Genomic DNA, 16074 nt, shown 5'->3' with positions numbered 1-16074 from the left:
TCCTGAATCACAACTCCACAGAGCCATAGGAAGGCAGGGCATAGGAAGTCCTGAGGGTCAGACTACACATGGAACAGGGTTCCAAGGGAGTGTTGGTGAACCAAAGAAGAGGAGCGGGGGTTTCTTCTTTGGTCCATGAAGTTCCAGAATACTGTAGGTGGGGTTAAAAAAGGAAAGGTCCAAGAGGCCATTGAACTCTGGGTTTCTGGAATAAACTGACCCTCATCCACTTTAAATATTTTTTCTTTTTTTTTCTTTTTATTTTTTGTATTAATTACAGTTTATTCACTTTGTATCACAGCTGTATCCCCCTCCTTCATTCCCTCCCAATCCCACCCTCACGCCCTTTTCTCCTCCATTGCCCCTCTTCAAGTCCACTGATAGGTGAGATCCACCTCCCCTTCCATCTGACCATAGCCTATCCGGTCTCATCAGGACTGGCTGCATTGTCTTCCTCTGTGGCCTGGTAAGGTTGCTCCCCCTCCAGGGGCAGGAGGGGAGGTGATCAAAGAGCCAGTCAGTGAGTTCATGTTAAAGACAGTATCTGTTCCCCTTAAAGGAAACCCATTTGGAGACTGAGCTGTATCTGTATCTGAGCTATATCTGTGCAGGCATTCGAGGTTATCTCTATGCATGGTCCTTGGTAAGAGTATCCATCTCAGAAAAGACACCTGGGCCCAGATTTTTTGGCTCTGTTGCTCTCCTTGTGGAACTTCTGTCCCCTACAGGTCTTTCTACCTCTCCCTTCTTTCATAAGAGTCCTTAAACTCTGTCCAAAGTTTGGTTATGAGCCTCAGCACCTGCTTTGATACACTGCTGGGTAGAGTCCCTCAGGGACCCTCTGTTGTAGACTCCTATCTTGTTTCCTGTTTTCTCCCTCTTCCAATGTCTCTCCTGTTTTCCTTTCTGTGTGTGGAGTGATCACTGAAAAGCTTCTGTAAAGCAAAGGACACTGTCCTCAGACCAAACCGACAGCCCACAGACTGGGAAAGGATTTTCACCAACCCTATATGTGAAAGAGGGCTAATATCCAGAATATTAAGGGGACTGTAAGGTTAACTTTTAAGGAAGTTAAAAAAAAACCAAGTAATCCAATTAAAAATGGGGAGCTAAACAGAGAATTATCTGTAGAGTAATATAGAATGGCAGAGAAACATGTAAAGAAATGCTCAATATCCTTATTCCTCAGAGAAATGCAATTCAAAATGACCCTGAGATTTCACCTTACACCCATCAGAATGGCTGAGATCAAAAACTCAAGTAACAATTCATGCTGGAGAGGTTGTGGAGAAAGGGGAATCCTCCTCCATTGTTGGTGGGAATGTAAACTTGTACAAGCACTTTGGAAATCAATATGGCACTTTCTCAGACAATTAGAAATAGCGCTTCCTCAAGACCCAGCTATACCACTCCTAGGCATATATCCAAACTATGCTCAAGTACACAACAAGGACATTTTCTCGACCATGTTTGTAACAGCTTTATTCATAATAACCAGAATCGGGAAAGAACCCAGATGTCCCTCAATAGAGGAATGGATACAGAACTTGTGGTACATTTACACAATGGAATATTGCTCAAAAATTAAAAAAAAAAAAAAGGAAATCATGAAATTTGCAGGCAAATGGTAGAAACTGGAAATGATCTTCCTGAATGAGATATCCCAGAAGCAGATAGACACACATGGTATATACTTACTTAAAAGTGAATATTAGACATATAATATAGGTTGAACATACTAAAATCTGTACACCTAAAGAAGCTAAGCAAGAAGGAGAACCCTAAATAAGATGATCATTTAAAATATTTTTAAAATTAGTTTATTTAAAAAGTGTGAAGCAGCATTTAGAGAGATGACTCAGTAGTTAAGAGCACACATTTCTCTTACAGAGAACCCAAGCTTGGTTCTCAGCAGTTGCTCACAAACACCTGTATCTCCAGCTCAAGGGGATTCAACAATCATTGTGGTTTAAACAGGCATCTTCATTCTCACACACATATACTCTCTCTCTCACACACACACAGACACACATGCACATTCACACACATGCTTCCCCACAGCCACACACATACATGATTAAGTAATGCAAAATAAAAATTAAAAGAACAATATAATATATGAGCCCACTAGAGAAATCCCTGTAATGGAGTAGAGTTAAACTAAACAGGCATGTCAGAAGTAATCCGGAAATGAAAAATGTTGACATAATAATGACATAGAGTGACAACAGCTGTATTTATAGGCTGAATGTGAAATTGATATTATCTTATAGATTAGAATGAAGCTTACTTAATCTTTGAGTAACAGATATTGCAGACTAGTCAAAATAAGGCTAAAACCAAAATTAGACAATGGGTATGTGGCAAGAACTACTGTTTAGAAGCAAGGACTCTCTTGGCTTTCACACGATACAACACAAAATAAGATATAAGTGAAAATGTATTCACTATTAAAAATTATAATTTACATTAGTGTTCAAATTTATCATACCAATGGTGACAGATTAACAACAGCAGAAGAAAAGGTTTTAAAATAATCTAATAAGTATATTCAAGCATTTAAGGGAAACAGAAACCATGAAGAAGAATTGATCTGAAAAAGAGCTAAAGTGATACTCTAGATTCACACATAACATTTGAAAAGAGTTTCCAGAAAGAAATTTTATTAAATTGGACATTCCAAAGGGGGAGGGGGGACTGTAGAAGGTAAAGACAGAGCAACAGGATTTTTCTAAAATTTCCATATTGATTTAAGGTGATAAAATACATTTTAAAATAATAACAGAGGCTTGAAACAGTTTGGAAATATAAGAAACCCTAAAATATTCACTATTAAGATTTGAAGGGAAGAGTGAAAAGTGGCTAGGGCAGGAAAAATCTGAACAAATAGTAACAAGTTACATGCCACATTTTATTTAATTGTGTATGCACCTGTGAATCAGCATTGCATGTGTGTAGCCTCATATGTGAATGTCAGTGGACAACTTGTAGGAGTTAGTTTATTTCCTTCTACGATGTGAGTCTAGGTATTAAGCATAGGACATCAGGCTTGGTGGCAAGCGCCTTTACTCATTGGGCCACCTCACTGGTTCTGGCTACAATTGATAAAAAACTAAGCACTGTCATACATTCTAAATGATAATATAATTATACCACCTTTCCCTTCTTTTTCTCCTCCTCCAGTCCCTCCCAAGTTCCCTGTGACACTTACTTCCATTATCTCTCACTGTCAAATTTGATTATTATTTTTACAGTATATTTGTATATAAATATGTGCAAATATATAAATACAACCTTCTGAGTATGTTTTTGTCATTTCAGTGCATATGGCTTCAGCACCGACTACTTTGTTCTGGACAAATTGTTAGGAGACTCTTCCCTGGAAAGGTTAATTTTCAATCTCTCAGCAGTGATTAGTTGCCTATAGTCTAAGGGTGGGACCATGTGAGATTTTCTTTTCCCATGTTAACATGTATATTTGTATTGCCACTGTTCTGGTTCTGTTTATGCGGCCATTTCTAGGAGAGACTGTTTCACAGCAGCCTTCCTGATACTTTGGCTCTTAAAAATCCTCTGTCCCCCTCTTCTGTGATGTGTTCTGAGCCATACCTGCAGGCTCTGTGATAAAGATGCATCCATTAGAGATGGACTCTTGGCAATAGGTCTCTGAACTGTGTCCAGTTGTGGCCATTCATGTAATGGACTCCATTTGCTGTAAAGAGAAGTTTCTTTGATGAGTGATGACAGCTTTACTTACCTGACTAACTACATTTTTTTTAATGAGATGAAAATGTGATCTGGACCTTGGGATCCAGCAAACTAAAAAGAGTTCAGATAAAATAGATACACACATATGGAACATATGCACATTAATATAAATATACTGACACATGTTAGAAAAATATTAAAAATCAAAAATAAGAATCTTTAAAAGTGAAAAAAGTATTATGTACATAGGGAAAGTATTTGATATTAGTTGAGTTATTATTACAAACAATGCAAGCCAGGAAAATGAAATGACATAGCTTATATGTTAAACAAACAAAAACTCACTGTCTAGATAACCTGATTTAAAATAGATAATACTCATAAAATGCATTTCTAAATGACAAATGACAGTTCAGTGTATGAAAAATGCTTCAATTGTTTTCCTACCAGAAAAATGTCAGTCAAGACTGTAGTGGATATGGCCTTAGCCTAGTAAGAATGGCCATTGTGAAAAGATTAATAACAGCAAGTATTAGCAAACATACACACATACATGTGTGTGTGTGTGTATATATACATAATTATATATATATATTACATACATATATATGTGCCTTCCTAGGACATGAAATCAGTATGTTGAAAATACATCTGCATTACCATGTTCATTGTAGCATTGTTTACAATAACTTTAAATGGAAGTAATCTACCTACTACAGATTTGTTTCATCTTATTATAGTTTATTTTTTTTCAAGGAGAAAGAAAGAAAAAAGAAAGAAAGAACGGAAGAAAGAAAAGAAAAGATATATATATATATATATATATATATATATATATATATAGAGAGAGAGAGAGAGAGAAGACCTGAAAGATGCTCCAGAAATAAAATCAAACAAGTATTATTATGTTCAGAGAGCCCAAAGAAGACTTGAACATACTGCAATAGAGAAAATGCAAATATCTGAAAGAAATAAGAAAGTCAGAACAATATGTGAAAATAAAATCATAAAATGAATTCAATAAAGAAATAAAATGGCTGAGAAAAGGCAAACTGAAATGATACTTGAAATGAACAACACACAAGCCAAATTAAAGCAGCAGTAAATCAGGTGGAAATTTTCCATTTTTAGAGAAATACACGCTTATCCATTCACAGAAGCCCTAAATAACTCCAAAAACATATGACCAGAAAATAAAACACCCATGAGCATTTTATAGTTGAAACATTTACAGGAAAGAATTTAAAAGGTGTAAAGAAACTGTAAGAGAGAAAGGTCAACATATTTACGAAAGCAGGCCAATCAGAATCACATCTAATTGTTCAATAGAAGATTGTGAAGCCAGAAAGAGTCTCAAAGGTGTATTACAAGTCCTCACTGTTTTCCTATATTATATATATAAAGGAAGGTGATCCAAATGAAATCGCCAAAAGCAGGTGGACAAAACACCAACTGGACATCCTTTATCACCGAATGAAGCTTCCAGTACTGCCAATGGGTTGCATCTAATAGTGTGGTTGGACAAAGTGGTCCAGTAGGAACCCCAAACAACCCAGGCTATTACAGAGGTTTAGTTGCTCCCCATAAATTGACAGGAAGGCTTTAGTCCTGAAGATGAAACTGACACAATTCATTGAAAATCAATTTGGTGCCTATCTAAAGACTTCACCCTTAACTAGTGTCCATGGAAGAAAGATAAACAGCAACCCAGCTATAAACTCTTTGATCTACAATGGTCACCTTTCCACAAGATATGCTGGTGCAATAGTGGCACAAAGCTTGTGGGAAGAACTAACTAAGATCTGATTTTATTTAAGGCCCAGTCCATTAGATGGAACCCATACCCAACAATGCTTGGGTGGCCAAGATCCTAAGACAAGATAGACAAGTGACCTAGAGAACAAGCAGACACTACTGTTCTGTTAAAAGAACATAACAGCAAATGATGCCCAAGATATTCTGCTATACCCAGATTGGTGCCTTCCGCAGACATCATCAGAATAGCTTCCTCCTGCAGAACATAGGAACAAATACAGAGACCTATAGTCAGAAAATGAGCAGAAAGTGAGAAACTTTGGAACACTCAGGCCTAAATGGGATATTTCCATCACATCCCTCCTCTCAGGGCTCAGGGAGCTCTGTGAATACAGAAAGGGAGAAAGTGTAAGACCCAGAGTGGATGGAGGGCACCAAGAAAACAGGCCTTTTAGACACAGCAGGACCAAGGCACATATGAACTCACAGAGGCTATGGCAGCATGCACAGGGCCTGCATGGATCTGCACCAGATGGGGTCCTAGAGTTGAGAGGAGAACTGGACACTCATTCCTAACTCAAAAGCAATCTCTGATTGATAGTCAGTTGCAAAAAAAATTAGTTGTTTTTTTTTTTCCAAGGAATCTATTGGTAAAACAAACCACTATTAGGAATAGGGTAAATGCCTAGCAGTAGATGGCGAGCACAAAACAAACTCAGTGACATCTCCCTTACAGGCCCTTTTTATATATCTTATGGCTTCTGCTTTTGTGTTTTTATAGGATTTCTGTGTGTATGAACCTGTGTATCTCTGTGTCTATATATATTTCTTGTGATCTTTTTTTGTGGCTTTTGTTTGTTTTGTCCTGTTCTGATTTGTTCATTCTCATTTCATCTTATTTTATTATTGTTCTTTATATTCCTGTTTGTTTTCTAAGTAGAAACAGAAAAGAGAGCAAGTGAAGATGGACTTGGAGAAATTTGGGGACTGGAAAACCTATTCAGAATATATTATATTAAAAAATCTATTTTCTATAAAAGAAGATAGATAGATAGATGGATAGATAGATAAACATTGACAATTATCAATCTAAATTTAAAATAACCAAAATTATTAAAATTAAAGAAAAAATAAAAATGTTCTATAAAAAAACAGATTAAAAGATATGTGACCATAAACCAGCTCCATCAATGATCTAGAACCAATACTTAAATTTACAGAAAAGAATTAACATATCTAAGACATCACAGGAAATAAAGAATCCTAAGAAAGTTTAAAAAAATATATGAAAAACATAACAAAATTAATACAATGACCTGAATTAATATACATCTTCTAATAACAACTCAATATTAACAGCCTCAATTCCAACTCACAGCCAAACTTTGGACAGAGCACAGGGAATCTCATGGAAGAAGGGGGATATAAAGGGACCCAAAGGGGACAGGAGCCACACAAAGACACCAACAAAACAAAACAAACAACAGAGAAAAGCAGGGGGACTGCAGAGAGTGATGCATCAAACAAAGACCATGCATGGAGAGGACTTAGAACCCATCGAAGGCTCAGTCTCCATATGGGTTCCCTAGTAAGGGAAGAAGAAACAGCCTCTGGCATGAGCTCAGTTGCCTGTTCTGTTGTGGATATAACCATGTTTTTGTTTTAGTCTTAGGTGTGAAATGTAGGACTGATTCAAATGTCCACAACAGCAGATTATTTGCTTCAAGCAGGCCCTGAAAGGAGATCTTTGCCAGCTGCAGATAGTTTAAGTCTGAGGACTATGGAGAGAGAATAAATGCCAGAACTCAGAGTGAGTGGAGCAAGGAAATGGAAAAAGGCTGTTCCCCCTTGCTGCTCTTTGTTGCCTGTTGCAGTTGTAAAACAAGAAGTTGGAGATTACTGAAACAAGAACTGGACTGGCTTCAAAGAACCCAAAGGCCTTAACAAGCAGGAATCAGCTAAGAGGACTGTGTCCCTTCTCCCACTAACCCTTTCTCTCTCCTACCTGTTGTTAGGGTGTTGAAAGTGATCAGGGGGGGTAGAGAGAAAAAGATATAAGAAACATAAATCAAAGAGTTTTTTTTCTTAAGGTACACCAACACTGCTCCTTGCTCACTTCTCCCTGGTGGAGAGACCTAGCCAGCCTACAGATCCAGGCAATCCTGATGGAACTTGATAGGCTAGGGTCATCTAGTAGGGGAGAAGGTTTTTCCCTATTAGTGGACTAGGGAAGAGGAGTAGAGGAGAAAGAGGGAGGGAGGATGGGACCACTAGGAGATGAGGAAGGGGGATACTGGGATACAAAGCAAATAAATTGTAAATAATAATAAGTACATAGATAAATAGTTTGGTTTACAAGACAGGAATCATCTTTTTTTTTTTCCTGTCTCTAAAGCACCCGTTTTACTATCAATAATAATCTCTACCTAAGGTAAAGAATGGAGAAATGTATTTCAAGAAAAAAAGAGACAAAAAGACATGGCTATTCTTACATTTAAAAATAATAGAATTCTAACTAAATTAGCCAGAACAGACAATAGTATCATTTTAAACTAATTTTTAAAAAATCTGCTAAGAAGATACCGCATTCTAAACTTAGATACATAAACACAGGTACAGCTAATTTCACAAAAGACATACTGCTAGATCTAAAACCACAGATTAACTCCACAACAATGACTGGATGACTTAAATGCCCCTCTCTAACCAAGAAATGGGTCATTTGAACAAGATCTAAAGAGAGACACATTGAAGTTAAATGACACCAAAATCAAATAAACTTAATATGTATTTATAAAACAGTCTACACAAACACCCCAGAACAGTTTTCTCTCACAATCCATGGAACTTTCTCCAAAATCAATCACATATTAGGACACAAAGGTCCTCAGCAAATATAGAAAAATTGAAATAAAGTCCAACATTGTATCAAACCACAATGGAATAAAGCTGGAAATTAAGAATAACAGAAACTATAGAAAGTGTCTGAATTCTTAGAAAGTATACAACACTCTCATGACTGGAAATTGGGTCAGTGAAAAAAATGAAGAAAGAATTTTTATTAATCCCTAGAATTGAATAAAAATAAAACCACAGAAAATTAAAATATTTGGGACACAATAAAGACATTCTTAAGAAGGGTGTTTATAGTGAGTGCCTACACTAAAAATAGATAGGGAAAGAGAAATAGATGATAGATAAATCAAAGAGACTTCAAATAATACACATTAAGTCACTGAGTAAAACAAAAGCAGACTCAACTTGCAGCTCTCTCCACATACTCCAGATATGCCTGGCCCACCTGGGACACAGCAGATTCAGCGGAGGTGAGCTGTATGTGGGCCCCAATCCCCATTGCCCACCATCCAGAGGAGGCCTCTGTCTCCCCATCCTTCCCCCAACAATGTTTAGCTTAGAGCCCTCCTGCCTACTCCTGAAATGCCTGTCCATCAGGGACCACCAGGCCTGTTAACAGAGACAACCAAATGGCTAGAGGCCAATGTAAGAATACAAGCAACAAAATCCAGGGCCATATGACACCACTGGAAAACAACTATTCTACCTATTCTACCACAGCAAGTCCTGGAAATATTACCACACCTAAAGCATAAGAAAACAATCTTAAATCCAAGGTTATAAAAATAATAGAGCCCCTAAAAGAGAAAAATAAATTGCTCAAAGAAATACAGGAAAAATATCAAGCAAATGAAGGAACTGAAAAAAAAAAATCTCTTAAAGAGATACAAGAAAATATAATCAAGCAGTAGGAGGAAATGGATTAAACTGGTTAGAGACCAAAAAATGCAAATAGAAGCAATTAAAAAAACACAATCTAGAAATTGACAGTCCTGGAGATGGAAAACCTAGGGAGGAAAACAGGAAATACAGCAACAAACATCACCAACTGAATACAAGAGATGGAAAACAGAATCTCGGGTGTAGAAGATATGATTGAAGACATTGATACATCAGTCAAAGAAAATGTTAAATCTAAATATTTCCTGAGACAAAACATCCAGGAAATCTGGGACACTATGAAAAGACAAAACCTAAGAATAAGGCAGGGCCAAGATGGCGGCACCAGGAGAACACCGTGTCTGAGAAGCAGGACAACACACTCCGTGCAGCGACCAGGAGACTGAACTCTGGGCCCTAAAACAACAGCGATCGATCGTGTTTCCCAGGTGAGGGGAGGCTCCCACGGCGTGGGAATCGGTCGGGTCCACTCTCGACTGCCCAGCCAGAACCCAGAAGAGAACCCGGCTAACGTAGGCTTTGGGTCTCCGGGCTGGTGCTGCAAGCCTGCTTGTCACGATCAATTTCCCAGGCTGATTGGTGGGCACAAGGGGGCCTAAGGCTGAGAGTCCCAGTCGCAAAAAAAAACTCCACGGGGAAGGAAAGTTGCCAGACTGCTCTCGGGTCACCCAGTCTTTCCCTGGAAGGTCTCTCCGACCACGGGTACCTGCCACCATCACAATTGAGCTCCCGCGCTGCGCACTGATTGCAGCTGCGCGCCCAGCTCAAAATCCCTACTCCCTCTTCGGAGGAGGCAGGAGGTGTCCAGCAGAATCTGCCACAGACCACATTGTCTGTACCCCAACCCGAGATTGGAGCTGAGAAAACCCAATCCTTTCGGGCACTCCCCCAAACGCCGCCATCACCCTGCTGCAGCAGAGCAGAAGGATAAAGAGGCGCACAGCGGCTTCACAGTGCCGGAACTCCAGTGCTGCCGGCCGCTCCTAGCAAACAAACTACAGCTCGGGATCTGGGACTGTGGTCAGTCTACATGTCCTGAGATTATCCTGGGTCCAGCACAATAAGGTCTAGCAGCAAGTTCTATCACCGGTGCCCCCCACCCCACCCCAGGCAGAGAAACGCTGGCTCAGGGCTCAGGATCCGACTGAGAAGCCCCAACCCCTGCTGGCACTCCCCTGAGAGCACCTCCATAAGCTTGCCCTAGCAGAGGAGAAGGTCAGAAGAGAAGGACAGAGAGGCAGCCTGCCAAGGACACAGCAACCTCTCTCCAGCGGTCCCTAGCAGAGAAACCCAAGCTCTGGATCTGAGGACACTCAACCCTACCCGGTACTCTCTTGGGATCAGCAAACATAGATTCTACCGCTAGGCTGCTTCTGGCAGAGATCTGGGTCCGGGATCTGGGATTGAGTACACTCAACCTAACTCTTTCCTGCGCCACCCAGGGACCAGTCAACATAACCCCTCCTGGCAGAGGGAAAGGACAAAGAGGCAGCACACAGGAAAGGTGGGCACCGAGTCTTGCGGCCACAGTGTCACAGAGCTGACTGTTACCCTACCCGTGCACTTCCGCAGCAGGACCAAAACAGAGATAGTGAGCAAGGGGAACCCCTGTGCATTCCAACTGATCCTGCAAAAGAGTGAGTGAGCCTTCTAGGGAGAGATTGCCCCAGACCCAGGGCCTCTCCACAAAAGCAACCAGACGAGATCCCTGCCACCCACACCCCTAGTGTGGGCGTCATAGGGATTCTTGGAATAGCGACCCCAACATTGAAGCTTCTGCCTTGCGGGTCCACCAGTGTAATCCAGGCAAACAATCCCTGGATCTCAGTCAGAACTGCGTAATAGTGGCTTGCAGGCCACTGCAATAGTCAGAGAATCCGCGCATGCACACTGCGCCTGCTGAAAGCGCACCCGAATAGCGCCAGCGTCACATTCTTTACTTAGGCAAAACTGAAAACACAGTGCACACTCCCAAAGCAGTGAACCTCTCTCATCTTCCTGAAAAAACAGCCCAGAAAACAGAAAGAGAGGATCATAGCCCAAACTACAATCTCGAGGAACAACTAGTGAGGATTATAAATAACCAGATGGCTAGAGGCAGACGTAAGAACACGCCCAACAAAAATCAGGACATGAGGACCTCACCAGAAACCCCACAAAACAATGGACACTTCAATTCACTAGATATACGAGAAAACTACCTCAAAACTATGTTTCTTCAGCTAGTAGAGGCCCATAGAGGTGAAATGAACAAAGCCCTCAGAGAAATAACCAAAGAAATCGAGACTAACCAAGAGGAAACAAATCGTGCTCTCAGAGAAATGACCACGAAAATTGAGGCAAACAGAGAAGAAATGCACAAAGCTCTCAAAGAAATGTCCACACAAATGAAGGCAAATAAAGAAGAAAAAAACAAAGCTCTCATAGAAATACAGGCAATTATACCCAAAGAAGTAGAGGCACAATTAGTGATACATAGAGAGGAAACAGACAAAAAAATAGAAGCTATCATTGAAAAGCAGGAGTCCACATTCAAACAGATGAAGGAAATGGTGCAAGACATGAAAACAGAATTAGAATCAATAAAGAAAACACAAATAGAGAAAAACCAGGAGCTGGAGAACATAGAGAAAAGATCAGGCACTACAAAGGTAAGCATCACCAACAGAATACAAGAGATGGAAGAAAGAATCTCAGGAGCCGAAGATACACTTGCGGAAATTGACACGTCTCTCAAAGAAAAAATAAAATCAGAAAAGTTCCAAGCACAAAACATCCAAGAAACCAAGGACACCATGAAAAGACAAAACCTAAGAATAATAGGAGTAGAAGAAAAAGAAGACATCAGGCTCAAAGGTCCGGAAAATATTTTCAAAAAAATTATAGAAGAAAACTTTCCCAACTTAAAGAAGGAGATGGCCATAAACATACAAGAGGCCTACAGAACACCAAGTAGACTAGACCAGAAAAGAAATTCTTCACGTCACATCATAGTCAAAACACTGAACCTACAAAACAAAGAAAAAATTCTAAAAGCAGCAAGGGAAAAAGGCCAAGTAACATATGAAGGTAGACCTATCAGAATCACACCAGATTTCTCAACAGAAACTATGAAAGCCAGAAGGGCCTGGACAGAATCCATACAGTCCTTAAGGGACCACAGATTCCAACCCAGACTACTATACCCAGCAAAACTTTCAATCAACATAGATGGAGAATTCAAGATATTCCAAGACAAAACCAAATTTAAACAATATCTACATAGTAACCGAGCTCTACAGAAGTTACTAGAAGGGAAACTCCAAACCAAAGAAAACAACTACATCGAAGGAAACAGAGGAAATAGATAACTACACAACAAAAAACCCAAAAGAAGACAAGCAATGAAACTCAGTGACACTACCAAAACCACGTCTGAAGTAAGTAACAATTGTTGGTCACTAGTTTCTATCAACATCAACGGACTCAACTCCCCAATTAAAAGACACAGACTAACAGAATGGTTGCGGAAACAGGATCCATCATTCTGTTGCATCCAAGAAACACACCTATGCAACAAAGATAAACACTACCTCAGAGTAAAGGGCTGGAAAAATGTCTTTCAAGCAAATGGTTCCAGAAAGCAAGCGGGAGTAGCCATCCTAATATCTAATAAAATAGACTTTCAACCCAAGTTAATCTAAAAAGATAAGGACGGCCACTATATTCTCATCAAAGGAAAAATCCACCAAGAGGACATCACAATTTTGAATATCTATGCCCCAAATACAAGAGCACCTACATTCGTAAATGAAACAATATTAAAGCTTAAATCACACATTGATCCTAAAACCCTAATAGTGGGAGACTTCAACACTCCACTCTCACCAAGGGACAGATCAACTAGACAGAAAACAAATAGGGAAATAAAAACACTTACAGAGACCCTAAATCAAATGGACCTAATAGACGTCTACAGATCTTTTCATCCAAACTCAAAAGAGTATACCTTCTTTTCAGCACCACATGGAACCTTCTCCAAAATAGACCATATAGTTGGTCATAAAGAAAGCCTCAACAGATACAAAAAGATTGAAATAATACCTTGTATTCTATCTGACCACCATGGACTTAAGCTGGATCTCAACAACAACAGAAATAACAAACAGCCTACACGCATATGGAAACTGAACAACCTGTTACTCAATGACAGCTGGGTTAAGGAAGAAATAAAGAAAGAAATTAAAGACTTCCTAGAATTCAATGAAAATGAAGGCACAACATACTCAAATTTATGGGACACATTGAAAGCAGTGCTAAGGGGAAATTTTATAGCACTAAGTGCCTGCAAGAAGAAATTTGTAACATCACATACAAATAACTTAATGGCCCAACTGAAAACCCTAGAAAAAAAAAGAAGCAGATACACCCAAGAGGAGCAGAAGGCTGGAAATAATCAAACTCAGGGCAGAAATCAATCAATTAGAAACAAATAAAACTATTCAAAGAATCAATGAAACAAAAAGCTGGTTCTTTGAGAAAATCAACAAGATAGACAAACCCTTAGCCAAACTAACTAAAAAGCAGAGAGAATCTACCCAAATCAACAAAATCATAGATGAAAAGGGTGACATAACTACAGACACAGAGGAAATTCAAACAATCATTAGGTCATACTACAAAAGCCTATATGCCACAAAATTTGAAAATCTAAATGAAATGGACAATTTCCTTGATAGATTCCATCTTCCAACATTAAGTCAAGATCAGGTAGAAAGACTGAACAGCCCTATATCCCCCAAGGAAATTGAAGCAGTCATTCACAGTCTCCCCTCCAAAAAAAGCCCTGGGCCCGATGGTTTCAGCACAGAATTCTACCAGACCTTCAAAGAAGTGCTAATACCAATTCTCCTCAAACTATTCCACAAAATAGAAACAGAAGGTATATTACCAAACTCATTCTATGAAGCAACAGTCACCCTGATACCTAAACCACACAAAGACCCAACAAGAAAAGAGAACTTCAGACCTATCTCTCTTATGAACATTGACGCAAAAATACTCAATAAAATACTTGCAAACCGAATCCAAGAACACATCAAAGATATCATCTACCACGACCAAGTAGGCTTCATTCCAGGCATGCAAGGGTGGTTCAACATACGGAAATCCATCAATGTAATCCACCACATAAACAAACTGAAGGAGAAAAACCACATGATCATATCTCCTTAGATGCTGAAAAAGCATTTGACAAAGTCCAACACCCATTCATGTTTAAAGTCTTGGAGAGATCAGGAATACAAGGCACATATCTAAACATAGTAAAGGCAATATACAGCAAGCCTATAGCCAACATCAAACTCAATGGAGAGAAACTTAAATCAATCCCACTGAAATCAGGGACAAGACAAGGCTGCCCACTCTCTCCATATCTCTTTAACATTGTACTTGAAGTCCTAGCCAGAGCAATAAGACAACTAAAGGAGATCAAGGGGATACAAATCAGAAAAGAAGAGGTCAAAGTGTCACTATTCGCAGATGATATGATAGTATATATGAGCGACCCCAAAAATTCAACCGGAGAACTCCTCCAGTTGATAAACACCTTCAGCAAAGTGGCAGGATACAAAATCAACTCAAAAAAATCAGAAGCCCTCCTGTATACCAAAGACAAAATGGCCGAGAAAGAAATTAGGGAAACAACACCCTTCACAATAGCCACTAACCCCATAAAGTACCTTGGGGTGACTCTAACCAAGCAAGTAAAAGACCTGTTTGAGAAAAATTTCAAGTCTCTGAAGAAAGAAATTGAAGAAGATCTCAGAAGATGAAAAGATCTCCCGTGCTCATGGATTGGTAGGATTAACATTGTGAAAATGGCCATCCTGCCAAAAGCAATCTACAGATTCAATGCAATTCCCATCAAAATTCCAACTCAATTCTTTACAGACCTTGAAAAAAAGATTCTCAGCTTCATATGGAGAAACAAAAAACCCAGAATCTCCAAAACAATCCTGTACAACAACAGATCATCTGGAGGTATCTCCATCCCCGATCTCAAGTTGTACTACAGAGCAATAGTAATAAAAACTGCATGGTATTGGCATAAAAACAGAAAGGAGGATCAATGGAACCGCATAGAAGACCCAGAAATAAACCCACACACCTATGAATACTCGATTTTTGACAAGGAAGCCAAAACCATTCAATGGAAAAAAGACAGCATCTTCAACAAATGGTGCTGGTCCAACTGGATGTCCACATGCAGAAAAATGAAAATAGATCTATATTTATCACCCTGCACAAAACTAAAGTCCAAGTGGATCAAAGACCTCAACATAAAACCAGATACTCTAAATCTGTTAGAAGAAAAAGTGGGGAACAGCCTAGAACTCATTGGCACAGGAGACAACTTCCTGAACAGAACACCAACAGCACAGGCTCTAAGAGCAACAATCAATAAATGGGACCTCATGAAACTGAAAAGCTTCTGTAAAGCAAAGGACACTATCATCAAAACAAAACGCCTGCCTACAGATTGGGAAAGAATCTTCACTAACCCTTTATCTGACAGAGGACTAATATCGAGTATATACAAAGAACTAAAGAAGCTGAAAAGCAGCAAACCAAGTAATCCAATTAAAAAATGGGGAACAGAGCTAAACAGAGAATTCTCTACAGAGGAATATCGAATGGCAGAGAAACACTTAAAGAAATGTTCATCCTCATTAGCCATCAGGGAAATGCAAATCAAAACGACCCTGAGATATCACCTTACACCCATCAGAATGGAGAAGATGAAAAACTCAAGGGACAACACATGCTGGAGAGGTTGTGGAGAAAGGGGAACCCTCCTCCACTGCTGGTGGGAAT

Source organism: Psammomys obesus, unplaced genomic scaffold, assembly GCF_907164565.1.
Source record: "Psammomys obesus unplaced genomic scaffold, mPsaObe1.curated_primary_1811, whole genome shotgun sequence".
NCBI classification, from domain to species: domain Eukaryota; kingdom Metazoa; phylum Chordata; class Mammalia; order Rodentia; family Muridae; genus Psammomys; species Psammomys obesus.
This window is presented reverse-complemented; position numbering follows the sequence as displayed.